At 33.8% G+C, this 15,736-nt stretch overlaps 1 protein-coding gene and 1 long non-coding RNA gene across 2 annotated transcripts in view; one reads left to right on the top strand and one right to left on the bottom strand.

Annotated features, from left to right (window-relative positions):
• Positions 1–15,736, top strand: part of LOC121242440 (disease resistance protein Roq1-like) — a 38,626-nt gene that overhangs the window by 18,866 nt on the left and 4,024 nt on the right. The window lies entirely within an intron of this gene.
• Positions 1–15,736, bottom strand: part of LOC121242836 — a 26,575-nt gene extending 10,839 nt beyond the window's left edge. The window contains exons 1-3 of the long non-coding RNA XR_005935993.1: positions 15,316–15,736; positions 5,399–5,405; positions 1,081–1,084 (exon numbers count right to left, since the gene is read on the bottom strand). This is a non-coding gene — a long non-coding RNA (uncharacterized LOC121242836). The remainder of the gene's footprint in view (positions 1–1,080; positions 1,085–5,398; positions 5,406–15,315) is intronic.

Raw genomic sequence — 15,736 nt, 5'->3', positions numbered from 1 at the left:
TTTGGCCTTGCATTTCGGTTGGAAGATGCAGAGGAGGAATGAACCACATAGGCAGAGGCACCACCTGCATTTTGATCAATAGACTTGGAAAAAAGATCAAAACTTTCTGCTTTAGGTACACTATCTTTGAAACTTGGGATAGGAGTTAAAGATAGTTGAGTGGTGGAGAAACTTGAGAACTCGTGGCCTAGACCACGTAAAGACCAATGCACTTTATCAGTGTCTTCAACTGGACGTCCCATTGCCGATAATTGATCACAATGAGCCTTGAATACTTGAGAGTATTCAAAAATACTGTGAGAGCCACACTTCATGGGATGAAGTTCATCTTTGATTTGAAGTTCATGAACTTTAGATTTGTGACTAAAGGTAGTCTCAAGAGCGTTCCAGACTTCTCTTGATGTTGTAAGTCCAATGACAACAGAGAGTGCTTCCTCCGTGAGAGAGGAAAGAAGCAGACTCATGGCTAGTTGATCATTTTGCTTCCAAAGGTTGGGGCTGTGGAATCTGTTGGGAATAACTGTAGATCTAAGACTAACTTGAAGTATAGTAAACGAAAGAAATTGATGACAATCACACAAAAAGAACACCAAGAATTAAGTGGTTCGACTCAAAATGAGCCTACGTCCACTGGTGGGGTTGGTATCGAAGATTTCACTATCAACAGAGATAGAGTACAGATGAATACAACAAAACTTCACAAGGAAGTTATCTCTCAAACTCACTCTAGACTTCTCTCTCAAGAAAACACTTAAAACAAGAGAAAAATGATTTCTGAAGTGTATCTAAAGAAGGAGGCGCCGTTTGATATTTATAGGAAAAGTGAGAATTCACTTTTGTGAACATTGGCTCGAGCGAACGTCGAGCGAGTGTCGAGCGAGCGTAGGTTTTCTGACTTCGCTCAAGCCAACAGTTGAGCGAGAGTCGAGCAAAGCTCTTTGCCTGAACTCGCTCGAGCTGGGTGTCGAGCGAAGCTCTCTGACTTGGATATTGCTCGAGCTGAATGTCGAGCGAATGTCGAGCAAAGCTCTATGTCTGAATTCGCTCGAACTGAGTGTCGAGCGAAGCTCTCTGTCTGACTTCGCTCGAGCCGAGTGAACCTCTGCTCGAGTGAACCTACGACACATGCACTGTTCAATCTGAATTCAAGCCACCTCTTAACAGAATCAGTGGTAGTGGAAGGCATAGGGGTTGAGCCATCAACATATCCATAGTATTTTTGACATTGCAGTAGGGCAACTACTTGGCTGTGCTAAAGGAGAAAATTGGTTTATGATAGCTTGACTGTTACCATGTGAACCATAGTATTAAAGGAGAGTGTATAAGAATTTTCTGAGGCCATAGAATCGAGTGGAGGTTAATCCTATAGTGCTCTTGATACCATGAGAGGATTTTAGAGATAATAATGAAACCACAGCAATTGCTTATGGCGTAGGATTCTTCATTATATAGAAAACTATTACAAGTATTAAAAGCTAACAATAACAGTACAAGCTATACAAGGAAAGATATCTACACATTCTATATTTACAAGCAATCAACTCCTATACATTTGTACAACATCTGTTGCCGTGTATTGCTCCTTGATGCTTGGATTGATTTTCTGTTTGATTGCTGCCTTGATTGTCTCCAGAGAATAGTGCTCTATTATCTCCAACAGTAGGGTGCCTTTTGTGCAGGCGAGCCATTATCTCTCATCTTGCTTCTTTCCTTCCAGTTTGATAACATAGCTACGTATGTGTTTAAGAGATCAGAGTTTCTTGGATCCATATTCGTCTAAAACATCTGCGTAACTCAGGAAAATACCGTCTTTTCAGGAACTTTAAAGAAAGGATTAGGAGATATAGCACCATTCTTTTCATGGGAATCGTGAGCTCTTCATGAAAAAAAGTTTGCTTTGTTTATTTGTAATTGTCATGTCTTGGTTTCTATGTAATTACTAATTATAAATTGTTTATAATTTTTTGATATTTGTTATTGCGTGCTTCCCTTTATTAAAAGTAAAAAAAAAAAAAAAAAAAAAAAAAAAAAATTACAAATGGATTTAGAAGAAATTTCTTATATATTCATTTGTTAAGATTTTTTTTTTTTTATAGGCTTTTTGTGGCAAAATTATTTCACCGCAAATAGTATTTGCAACAAAAACCGTAGAAAATATGACCTTTTGGTTCAAATTATTATTTGGGTCGGTTTTACCACTTCAAATGTTTATTTGCCACAGTATACACTACAACAAATTTGAGATTTTGGGACGTAATTATTTAGGGACGAAATTTTTTTCATCCCTAAAAGTCATTTTTTGAGATCAAATTTAAATTTCGTCTCAAAAAATAGATGAATTTAGAAAATCGTTCGAACGTCAAAATAACCGTTCGAACAGTATTTTCTGTGACGAATTAAATCGTCTCAAAAAAATTTTTCTGTTCGAAAGTGAAAAAATACGTTCGAACAGTAAAATTTGGCGGATAATTACTTTATTATGGCGGGGAAAGTTCAAAAACGTTCGAACGAGAATTTGTTGTGTTCGAACGGAAAATATTTGGTGGTAAATCCTGGCGGGAAGGTTTCTAAACCGTTCGAACGGAATATATTTAGTTAACATATTCAAGCACCACATTTATACATTCGAAGGTATAATATTAATCTCGGTACGAAACTCAAAATATAAAAAATATATATCATATATACAAATTCATTAATTAATTTTATGTAATTAATTTTAAAATATTTTAATAATTTCTTTTACGTTAAATAAGATTTTTAGTTAAATAAATATTATCAACCACATATATATTAATCAACCAAATAAAGCAAATTATCAAAATGCCATATATATTGTTCATAATTACAACAAAAGAAAATATAAATAAAAGATAAAAACTATTGTGAGGCGAGGTCTCTACACACATCCTCGACTGCAGCTAATTGTGTCTCTACCTGTGTCAGTCGAGTACTAACTGTGACCTGAGTTGCATTATTGGCATTAATCATTGTACGTAACTCATTAACCTCTGTACGTAACCCAGAGACGGTAGCCATAATCTCTGTACGCAACTCAGACATGGCAGTATGCACTGCAGTATGCACTGCATCAATCACTGCTGATGTGTGTACGCTGATCTCAGCACGCAATATGTCAGCCATCTCCTCGCGAATATATGTGCGTGATGTCTCAGCCTGTGTAGATGTCTCACCAGCCGATACTCCAGTATCTCCCGGCTGCGCATCTCTCTGAATCTCAGCCCTGTCAGGAACAATCCCACGAAAACGAAATCTAGAGTGTCCCGTGCTCCGTGATAGGGTGGTGCTGTTGATCGGTGCCATCGGAAATCGGGAACGCTTGGCAGGTTCGGACACAACCCCGGCATGTAGCAAAAATCGAGTGATGAGGATCCCAAACGGAAGTATATCTGTCATAATGAACCGTGCCTCTAATCGGATTCTCTCAAATATATAACCAACGAGGTCGATCGGGATGCCACGAGCGACCCGTATCATAAATCTCGTTTGATCCATGCCGACCTCCGTCTTATACTGTCGTGGGTCAATATTATTGGCAATGATCAAATTCATAATCTTGAAGAATGAAGATAAATCTGCCTGCCTAATACTCTTGGAGCCATCGTACACTGGAGCATCTGGACCAACAATCAAGTCTCTGATCTCGTGATCAGCAAGTGTATCGATCTCATCTGTGTAATCTAGTCCCTCATCCTGAGACATAGCTGCATCACCTGAAGGACCAGACTCTCTAGGCGGCAGGTTTGGATAGGCATCAAGAAGCCTAGGAATACCCAGATATACAGCGAGTCCGTCTGCTGAAAATATAACAGGAGCTCCTCGGACACAGATCCTATATGCCCCTCCATCGTCTGGGCTAGTAGCACCGAGCTCTTTATAGAACTCAGTAACGATCTCAATGAAGGAAACGAGCTCCATTCCTTCTTCTCGCTGATCTAAGATTGGTGCCCAACCACGATCATTGAATACTGATGGGAGGGAATGACCCTCCCATATAAGAGCGACAAAATCAGACAGTTTTACCTGTCGCTCAAGTAAAACGGTCCGCTCTCGAACTGTTTGGATGGAAGGTTCTCCTGATCTACCACGTTTACGGCCCCGATAAGACATTATTATGATCCTGAAATTTTAAAAATAAAATATACATTCAAGATTAGTGATAAAATCTAATTACGACTAAAAGATTTACAAAATTATATACTAATAGCAATTTAATAAATTAATTGATAGAACATATAATCAATTAAACGATGAAAACAATTTAATAAGCTAATAAAATGTTAATGGAATGAATTTAATAATTAGCGTTCGAACGTCTAAATATATGGTCGAACGGACAATTAATAACGTTCGAACGTGTCGATCAAGTTCGAACGTACAGGTTTACCGTTCGAACGGACTGGTTAATACCGTTCGAACGTAAAACAGATCTAACTCGGCCATGGCTGAGTCAACTCAGTGGCCATGAAAATACTCAAAAATTAATCGATTCCGTGGTTTCTTCGACTAAAAATAAAGTACTCTTCATTTCTAAACATCCTACGATAGATTTATGATGTTCTACGGTAATTATTGATGAAAAAATGCAATTTTAAAAAAAAAATAAATAAAACTATAAAATTATAAAATAAACGGTAAAATGAGTTTGAAAATACATACCTTTACTTGGGAGGAAAAGTGATTGACGTATGTGCTGATCACGATGGCAGACGGCGGTGAATGTAGTGCGTTCAAACGTTTTCTCGCTTTTTCAAACGGTGGGGACGGCGGCGTGAGAGAAGGAGCTACCTGCGATAACTTATACGTGCATAACCGTTCGAACGTTAATAGTTAAAGTTCGAACGTTAATATAAAACCGTTCGACCGTTACTATTTCACGTTCGAACAGAAGTTTTGTAAGTTTATTAAAAAATATATTAAATGTATACTATATTTATATTCCTATAAATTGTTATAATATATATACTATTATAGTAGATTATATATACTGTAATATATATGTAATATTATAATATATATTATGATAGTAGAATACTTTAAATGAAAGCATAATAACTTATAAAATAATTTTTTATAGTATAATAGTAATATATCATAATACTTTACTATCAAAGTGTTATATATGAGATATTAATATGTATATAGTACCACATAATAGCATGTAGTGCTATATGGTATGAGTTTATACTTAACTAATATATGTCATATTATATATTCCATTATACTTTACCTACTAAAGTTATATATGACATTATACAACATATATATATAGAGTATAGCTTACTAATATACTATCATCTTATAAATTTCTCTACACTTTATTATGTGACCTTAGTATATTTGAGGCTATATATATGTGAGTATATATTACTAATACATATGATCTTAATAATATATATGATAGTATAGGTCACTACATATATGATAATATATATTACTATATATATATACTATATATTTAGTATAGATTACTATATATATGATAGTATATATTACATTATATATGATAGTATATATAACTAATACATATGATGTTATAGTACTTTTCATTTAATGATGAAAAAAGTTATATTTAAACATAAAGGATATGTGTTCGAACGGTACTCGTAAACCGTTCGAACACATATGTTAACATTTGAACGTAAAAAAACATTCGAACGGACAAGGCAAATGGCGGGAAAACATCCCGCAAAAAACAAGACAGCTGGATTACCATTCGAACGTAATTTGTTATAGTTCGAACGGATTACTGCAGTGGTGGGAAAATATCCCGCCAATTAAACTATAGTATCATCTAATATGTCTATATATATTAATGTTGTTCTTTTATTCAAAAGGTGTAATGAAAAAAAAATATAAATAAACATTTACAATACCGTTTGAACAGTTAGAAATTAAAGTTCGAACTGTTAATTTTCGAGCGGTAATAAATCAATAACGTTCGAACACATATGTTAACGTTCGAACGTGAAAATTAGGAGGGAATTTTCTCCCGCTTAATATTTTCACGTTCGAACGGTTAGTAAATAACCGTTCGAACATGAAATGTTCTTCAAAAACACGACAGAACCTCACAATTCTGTTTCTCTCCTCCTGCTGTCGCTCCGTGTGGTCGCCCAAAGATTACCCTTTCGCATATCAGAGGTATTCTTTCTCAAACTAGCCCTTAAGCTCATAAAAATTGTTCATCTCACTCCATTATTCTCGGATTATTACTTGTAGGATAGTTTGTGATTATTCTCGGATTATTCTCGGATTATTTCCTTTTCATCTTCAAAAATTCAGGTATTTCTTTTAAAATAGAAATGTATGATTTGAACTTTATATTTTGCAATGTTAGAAAGTTGTATGCTTTGAGATTGTTGTTTGTGTTTGTTAGAGTTTGGGATTAATGGAGTTTTCGGCGTTGTTGAAGACGACTGGAATCTGGAATGAATACGTTCGAACGGGTTCGGATTACCGTTCGAACGCATTCATTTTTTTCGAACATAGGTTCTCATAGTTCGAACGGATAATGACATTACATCAATAACGTATACAGAATACGTTAGGTTTGGTATGGTTATAAATTATATGTACTACTAAATCACAAATAATTAGGACCAACTACCATTTAATATTGTTAATTCTAAATAAATAAAATTAATATTCAAATTAAAATACTACTAAATCTTTAAATTAAAATAGAAATAGTTAAGATTTAATAATACTTAAATACTTAAAGATAAATTAATAAGTTTAATATTCAAATTAAAATACTACTAAATCTTTAAATTAAAATAGAAATAGTTAAGATTTAATAATACTTAAATACTTAAAGATAAATTAATAAAATTAATATTCAAATTAAAATACTACTAAATCTTTAAATTAAAATAGAAATAGTTAAGATTTAATAATACTTAAATACTTAAAGATAAATTAATAAAATTAATATTCAAATTAAAATACTACTAAATCTTTAAATTAAAATAGAAATAGTTAAGATTTAATAATACTTAAATACTTAAAGATAAATTAATAAAATTAATATTCAAATTAAAATACTACTAAATCTTTAAATTAAAATAGAAATAGCTAAGATTTAATAATACTTAAATACTTAAAGATAAATTAATAAAATTAATATTCAAATTAAAATACTACTAAATCTTTAAATTAAAATATAAATAGTTAAGATTTAATAATACTTAAATACTTAAATATAAATTAATAAAATTAATATTCAAATTAAAATACTACTAAATCTTTAAATTAAAATATAAATAGTTAAGATTTAATAATACTTAAATACTTAAATATAAATTAATAAAATTAATATTCAAATTAAAATACTACTAAATCTTTAAATTAAAATATAAATAGTTAAGATTTAATAATACCTACTAATTAAGTTTTTGTTGTATTGTTGTATAATAATATGTTGTTATTGTTTGACATATATTAGCATATTTTGCATTGTTTGTTCATCAAAATAAACCTTAGACCTGTTCGAGAATTATCAATCCGGATGAATGCTTGATTGATAACTCTTGAATTGTCCAAAGTGGACAGTTTGGGATTGTAAGATCATTCTCGCAAACTATAGAACTATATCTGTTGTCGTCCAACATTATGACTTTGGTAGATTCATCCATTGTTCTCTGGATATGCAGTTTCGGTGATGGTGCAACGACGTGTTAATCGTCAGTGCACACAACCAAACAAGCATATTTGGAGAACTATGGGGAGATGCTGCCGAAATTTTGTTGGACGTGACAGATAATAGATCATAGGTTGGCGACTATGATCTTACAATACCGAACGGGATAGGACCAACTACCCGGTGAAAGGTGGCATACTCATTAATTGGTTCATGATGCATAGTTGTTTGCTGATGCATTACAATATTGTTTGTAATGAATATAGTTAGGCATGGATAAGAGTTGGATGAGAGTTAGCGATCGATTGGGTCAGAATTACAATGTATATGCTGAAGGTGTTAAAAAATTCTTGGAGTTTGCATTGGGTACATGTGATAGTGATGGGCGTATCAGATGCCCATGCAGAGAATGCAGGAATTTGCGTTCTCATAAGATAGACTTGGTGAGAGAGCATCTGTTTGTCAAATGTATTGATAAGGGTTATACTGATTGGGTCTTACACGGTGAACCATATCCAACTTCATTTGAAGCTCCACATGAAGAAGAAGAGATCGATGAAGATGTACAACCAGAGATTGTAGGAGATGATTACGATGAGGATATGGAGGAAATGTTAGGTGACATCGGTGCGGGAATGTTTATGAATGAAGGTGACACGGACACATCAAGCTCAAATGATGGGGCCATAACACTTTTGCACGCTTGTGGAATGATTCACAGCGTGAGCTATATCCAGGATGCAGAAGACATAGTAAGTTGTCGTTTACCGTAAGATTGCTTCACATAAAATCAATGTGTCGATTATCTATTAAGGCAGTCAATATGTTATTTGAGCTGTTTAAAGAGGCACTGCCGACAGACAATACTTTACTTCGTAACTTCTATGAAGCAAAAAAGTTGAAACGAGGACTCGGATTTGATTACAACGTAATACATGCATGTAAGAATGACTGCATATTATTTTGGCGAGAGAATGAGCAGTTGAACGCGTGTCCTATATGCCACGAGTCAATTATGTGTTAACATTACACTTGATGACAAATATTTTACTTATTGAATGTATCAGTAGTTTGAAATTATGCCGCCAAAGAGGAAGGAAGTTCGCAACCCATCTCCACCTGTTCCTAGCTCTCCTTCATTGTCACCATTAGAGATTGATTTTACAGAACAAGGTAAAAATCTAATACTCATAAAAGTTATTAATTAAGGTCCTATAATAGAGATAAAAATGAAATTGATTACAATGTTATATTTTATAGAATCTACAGTACAATCTCGTCAAGGTCGAGGCACCACTAGAGGGGTGACGTTGGAAAAATATCGGAAGGTGGGTAAGATCAAGGTTAACATTCCTGACGAACATACTGGGGGCGAAGGACAACCAGCAGCTTGGCTTGCATCACATGTGGGTGCTCTTACACGAACTTACGCACCTTTGGCAACGACTTCATGGAAGAAAGTCCCCCAAGATGTTAAAGAGCTTATCAAGAAGCGTTGTTTGGTAATGTTTAAAACATTGATTTAGTAGAATAAATTTCTATATTTTACTTAAATTTAGAATATTATAAATGATAATGTGTTTGTGACTATTTTTTTAAGGATGATTTCGAATTAAATTTTGGTCGGAGAGAGGAGCGTAAGACTGTGGAAGAGCTTATGGGTAATGCATTCCGTAAATATAAGGCGAGGTGTCATGAGTATTATAATAAGTTTGAGAAGAAGGAAGATGCACGCCAACATCCTTTCCAGGATGTCCGACCTTCTGAGTGGGAAAAACTTTGTGACATGTTTGAGGATCCATCATATCAGGTATAATGAAATTTAATTATTTTACTTGTCCTATCTGACATTTCGCTTCATCATATTTTCAATTTCTTTGCAGGAGCGAAGTTCTATAAACAAAACAAATAGATCAAAATTGAAGATTAATCATCATGCAGGCTCAAGATCTTTCCATCGCCTTTCTAAGAAATTGGTATTGCTATTTTTTTTATTGGATATAGTTAATTATTTGGATGAATCATAATGACTTTATATCTTAACACATTTATTGTAGCAAGATTCAGATACTAATTATGATCTGACAAAATTATATGCTGCATCGCACACTGATCGTAATGGAGAGTGGACTCATCCTGATGCCCATGAAAATTATGTAAGTTTTATAACCTGTTTTAATTAAATATATTAGAATATTTATGACGATATTAATTCTTTATCTTATATATGGCTAGGATAAAATGATTGCCCTACGTGCTGAATCTGCGTCAGATCAAAATTCCTCAACAAGTGATATTGAGATTTTTACACAAGTCCTGGGTCAACGTTCAGGATATTTGAGGGGTTTGGGTCGTTGTGTAAAGCCTGGTCCCTCTTCCTCTTCTTCTGGGAATGCATCTATGACTTCTATAGCGCTAGAGAATGCGAATTCCAGAATCGAAGAATTGACTGCAAGACAGCATGAGTTAGAGGCTCAATTGGTAAAACAAGCAGATATGGAGATGCGCCTCAAACAACATGAAGAACAACAAGAAGAGGTCAGAAGACAGATGCAACACCAAATGCAGCAGCTTATGCAACAGTACAGGCCTCTAAGCAACTGATGGACTTTGGGATTATCTATTTATGTACGAACAATGCCCGTCTCGACTGTTATTTATTTAGTTTGCGCTTATTTTAACACTTTTGTGAGTGTTAAATAGTTTCTAATGTATTTTTTCAAATAGTATGAATGTCTATTTGGTTTTCTATTATTGATTTAAATTAAAGAGATATCGTTCGAACGAACGTAAAACGTTCAAACTCTATGTAACGACAATAGCGTTCGAACGTAAACGTAATGTTCGAACGAAATTTATGTTCGTAGAGTTCGAACGATCACACAATGTTCGAACGTAAATAATTTCAGTCGTGTTCGAACATAGCCTATACCGTTCGAACCCATATACCGTTCGACCTGACCATTTAACGTTCGAACACAAAGACAATTCATAACGTTCGAACGAATTCATGTGTGTTCGAACATATTTCGAAATCGTTCAAACACGTCACTACTGTTCGAACTTAAAATTTTTTCCGTTCGAACCATTTTCTAGGACGAATTTAAACCGTGACAAAAAAAATTTTCGTTCGAACGTGTTCGAACGGTTTCCTTCAATTTCGTCCCAAAAGAAATTTTTTGGGACGAAATGGTGATTTTCGTCCCAAAATACCTTTTGGCACAGTGATACTGGAACGACTTTGGGACGAATTTTTTTCGTCCCAAAAAATTTTTTGGGACGAAATTGGGGTCTTTTGGGACAAAAATTTTCGTCCCAAAAGACCCTTTCTGTTGTAGTGATATTCGCTGCAAATAAGATTTTTCCAAAAAAAATCAGTATTATAATTGAAATTTTCCAGAGAGAGAAAATCGCTAGGAAAAATTTTACCAGCAATAATTAACCTTGGTTGGTAGGTATACATTTGTGACAACAACGAAGACTATTTGCGGAGATATAAATCACTGCAAATTGTCAATGTTTTTGCGACATTATTACTATTCTAATTCGAAGATCGTTATTTATTCATAATTTATTTTTCTAAACCCACAAAGATCGATCTTCAACCTTGAGCATTGTGGAGTTGGAGGAGGCTGATGATGATTTAAAATGAAGATTTGGATTTAGAACTTGGACTTGGGTGTGCATAGTCATAGATGAAACTGGCCTTTCCGCAGCATGGGTGGGATTTAGTTGGTGGTGGGCACGTGGTGGGCTTTGTATCATGTTGATGATTGCAATTGAATCTGAAACTTCATTAAGTGGCAGAGAATCAGTCTCGTTGCCACATTTGAATTATGAAGGTAGCCTTTTATCAAAATCAGGTCTCCTTATGGCACTATATTACTTAATTTGTAGTCTGGAAGATCTATATCAATCGAGTGATGTTATCAGTCTTCCCACATGCATCAAAAGTGTTTTTGGACTAGAGCACCTTGTGTTGACGGATTGCCTGCATCTAAAAGAAATTTTGAGCTTCCACCCAATATAGAGCAGGTGCATGCTAATGGATGCACCTCATTGGAAAGCTTTCTAGAAGCATAAAAAAAGTTCCAACTCAATACCAGCAACTTAACAGAACTTAGATGGATTGAATTGCTCGATTGCTATGAAATGTCTGTAAATATAGGGAATCATGTGGAAAATCCTTTGTTGACTGAGGTCTCTCTCTCTCTCTCTCTCTCTCTGTGTGATGTTTCTTTCTTTTGCTACATGTTTGTGTGTGTTTTGATTTATAATTTTATAGTTGAAAGTGATATATGTTTGGAATTGGCAGGGACATCTAAATTACATTCTTCAGTTGCAGCAGCTAAAGACAGTTTCTCTTGGAGCTTGTTCAGGGCAGCTTGGTGAGCTTAGAAAGAAGGTGGAAGTGCGGTATGCATTATGCTTTGTCTACAAATGAATATGAAACTTCATCAAGTGGAGAATCACTATCATTGCCACATTTGAATCAAAATTAGGTCTCCTTAAGGCAGAATATTACTTTTGTAGTTTGGAAGATACTGTTAGTCTTCCCACACCAAAAGTGTTGTTGGATTAAAGACCTTGTATTGACGGATTGTCTGCAACTTTAAGAAATTCTAGAGCTTCCATCCAAAAAAAGTTCCAATTCAAAATCAGCAACTTAAGAGCACTAAGATGGATTGAATTGCTCGAATGTCATGACATGTCTGTGTTTTCTTCTTTTTTACATGTTTGTGTGTTTTTATTCATAATTTTATGGTTGAGACTTTATGATATATGTTTGACAGGGACATCTAAGATTCTAAATGACTATTTTGGCCGCATTATATTCCGGGCAGATACGATTCTTGAGTGGTTCAACCACTGTAAGAAGGCTTCAAATAATCTTAATCATGTGAAATAGATATTGATGGGAGTGATCTATAGTTGGATGAGATCAGAGGAATAGCTCAATGTGCTGTTATTAAAGCAAATTTTGCAAGCTCTGCATTCGATCTTTCATTTCCTAGTGTTGAGATCGCTGTTAATGGCGTGCACAAATATCATAGCGAGAAAATGCTTGACAATGATCGATTTCAGAATCTGGAGATCATGTATGGTCGGAGTACTTTGCTCTAGAGCCTTTTATGCTAAACGGGAAAGGTCTGAATGTTGAGTTTTCTTATAACTCAAGCTCATTATACAATAAAAGTTGCGGAGTCGATTTGCGACATAAGCATGTATGTAGAGAACATAAAAGATCATTCAGATGTCCTCCATTTATGAACATGATTACGACTTGAATCCGACTGCCATCAACAACACACCATGAATGATCAACCTACCAAAACTGCTTGTTTTGTTCTATATTAACTTTCAAATTGCCCTCCCAAAACTGAAATATACAAAGCTAGTTTTGATCTTCACATGGGACCCTGTAATAATTCCTCTTTTGGAACTTCCAAAGTTGACAACTCAATATGGTGGCACGACCTTCTTGCATGGAAATTGTGTTTTTGGAGACGTCGTGTCGGATGGTTCTAGACTCAGGAAACCAAGATCTACAAATTGCCTTCAAGGAACATGTACCATAACCAGTAGAGGGTTGATCCTACAGGACTTTGATTCATTTTGAGCGTCTTATTTCAGCATACTTTTGGGTCTAAACAATCATAAAATGTTTCGTCTGTTGATTTTACATCCTTTTATAAATTTAGTACCGAGTAAAAAATTATCAAAACGTATGAAAATCATCAGTCCTTTCTATTCCATTCCTCCTCCTATACTCCCAAATGAAGTAGATATGATCATGATCTCCTAAAAATATCATAAATAGAAAGGTGATAAAAATTATAATTATCTTAAACAAAGTAGGACATGATATACGTGGCTTTATTTTGGTTTATGATATCATGTTTCATATGGGGACATCCGAGAATGTATCTGATCATGAATGTAAATTTTTCTAATGAATAAAGATGACAATTTTTTGAAAAAAAAAAATTTAGATTTGTTATGTGAGACTAAATAGTTCTCGAAGCTTTGAAACGGAAGGATTTAGAGGGCCTCTTAACTCACAAAAAAAAAAAAAAAAAAAAAAAAAAAGAGAGATTATAAGATGCAATAACCATTTAAAAAAAAAAATAGAAATAAGATCCAATAACAAAAACTATAGGATTGTTTTAGATTTCCCCTATAAGATTTGATGAAGCATATTTAGATTTAGGATTGTTCTATATATATATATTTTTTTTAAAATCCAAATTTTGTATGAAATGAAGGCTGCATTAACCATTTTTCATTTTTTGATAAAAAGGAAAGTGAGGGGAAAGAGATATGAAGTAAAATAAGAAATTACGCCTGGACCAAGAGTTTAGCTTAGCTTAACGACCACCCATTTCTTTTTCAATCCTGGCCATAATCTCATTGAATGCTTCTTTTGCAGTTCTAAAAAGGTAGAAGGAGCTGTGAACTTGCAGATATATATATGTAAACTAATTTTTGTTTTTCACTCTTTGCTCTAATAAAAAATTTGTTTTATATGGTATTTTGCAGTACTAACAAAAAAAAAAAAAAAAAACTTAATTTTGATCTAAGGATAATTTGAATTTTGTTATGCCATGTTATATATGTTAATATAGTGTATTTTAAGTGATTATTGATTTAATTAAGAATATATATGATTAGAAATGATTAAAAATAAAATTATATTATTGTTAGATTAATGTCTTTTATACTATTAAATAATAATAATAATAATAATAATTTGATTGATTGACTGACCTCGAGAAGCGGCCCACCACTATGGGTAAAAAGGAAGTTGCTTAAGAATTTTCTGGCCGCCTTCTTTGACTAATGCATAGGCCGTTTGTAACTCCAAAAGCATTCGCTTGAAAGCAGTTAGGATATTAATCACGCATGGACTTCAATTCGCTTGAAAGCAGTTCAGATATTGAGGAAGTTGCTCATCATTTTCTTTCACCGAATTCTATTTTATCATCCTCCTCTCATATAAAACCTATAATATAATTACTCTATTCCTTTATATTCCATTCCTTCCTAAACTCCCAAACGAAGTGTATATCATCATTTAAATTTAACAATATGCTTTTGTATTTAAACAATAAGTTATCATGATATTTTTTAATTGTTAAGTTTATAAACCAAATCTCATAATTTATAAACCAATGTGACTAAATGGGATAAATTAAAATTTTTTGAAATAAAAGTAAAGCGACATTTTGCTAAACATCTGAACTGCTTTGTAAACTTTATTATTATATTAATTTTGGTTTTTATTCAATTAAAAAAAACTTATTTTACTTGATGTACATGGTATATATTTCGCGGTAGGATCGAAAAGCGATAAGAAAATAATTTAATCCTGATCTTGTCATTTTATATCAATATACATGTCATTCTATATAAGTGATTATTAATTTAATTAAAGAATATATATGATTAGAAAACATAAAAAGTTAAGAGGAAGAACAATATTTTTCTTAGATTGAAAATGTCGTAATTCACAGCATTAAATAATTAAAAAGTAATAAGAAATGATTTTTGCTGGAGAAGAAAGAGGCCCAACACCATGAGTAAAAAGGAAGTTGCTGAAGAAGTATGTGGCCGCTGCGTTCTTTGACCAAGGGAGAAGAAAGAGGCTCAACCCACCGACCGGAATGTTGCTAAGAAGTTCCTCTTGCAACGCGGTATCCACTTCTTTAAACTTATAAAAGGTGCCCAATCGTCATCCACGGTATATCCATCTCCAACTAATTACACTTTACATCCAAAATGTCTTTATCCATCGCATTACCGGGAGTCCTTTCCTCTCCTTCCTCCTCCTATTCCTCTTCTTTAACCTCTCAACATTACGATGTCTTCTTAAGCTTTCGCGGTGAGGATACCAGCAATGGTTTTACTAGTCATCTTTACCATGCTTTGGATTAAAAAGGAATCAACACTTATAAAGATGATGTGGAGCTGAGAAGAGGTGAAGAAATTTCACCGGCACTTTTAAAGGCCATTGAAGAGTCAAATATTTCGATTGTCGTATTTTCTGAAAACTATGCGTCATCTACTTGGTGT

The sequence above is a fragment of the Juglans microcarpa x Juglans regia genome, chromosome 8D, assembly GCF_004785595.1.
Source record: "Juglans microcarpa x Juglans regia isolate MS1-56 chromosome 8D, Jm3101_v1.0, whole genome shotgun sequence".
Classification (NCBI taxonomy): domain Eukaryota; kingdom Viridiplantae; phylum Streptophyta; class Magnoliopsida; order Fagales; family Juglandaceae; genus Juglans; species Juglans microcarpa x Juglans regia.
This window is presented reverse-complemented; position numbering and strand designations above follow the sequence as displayed.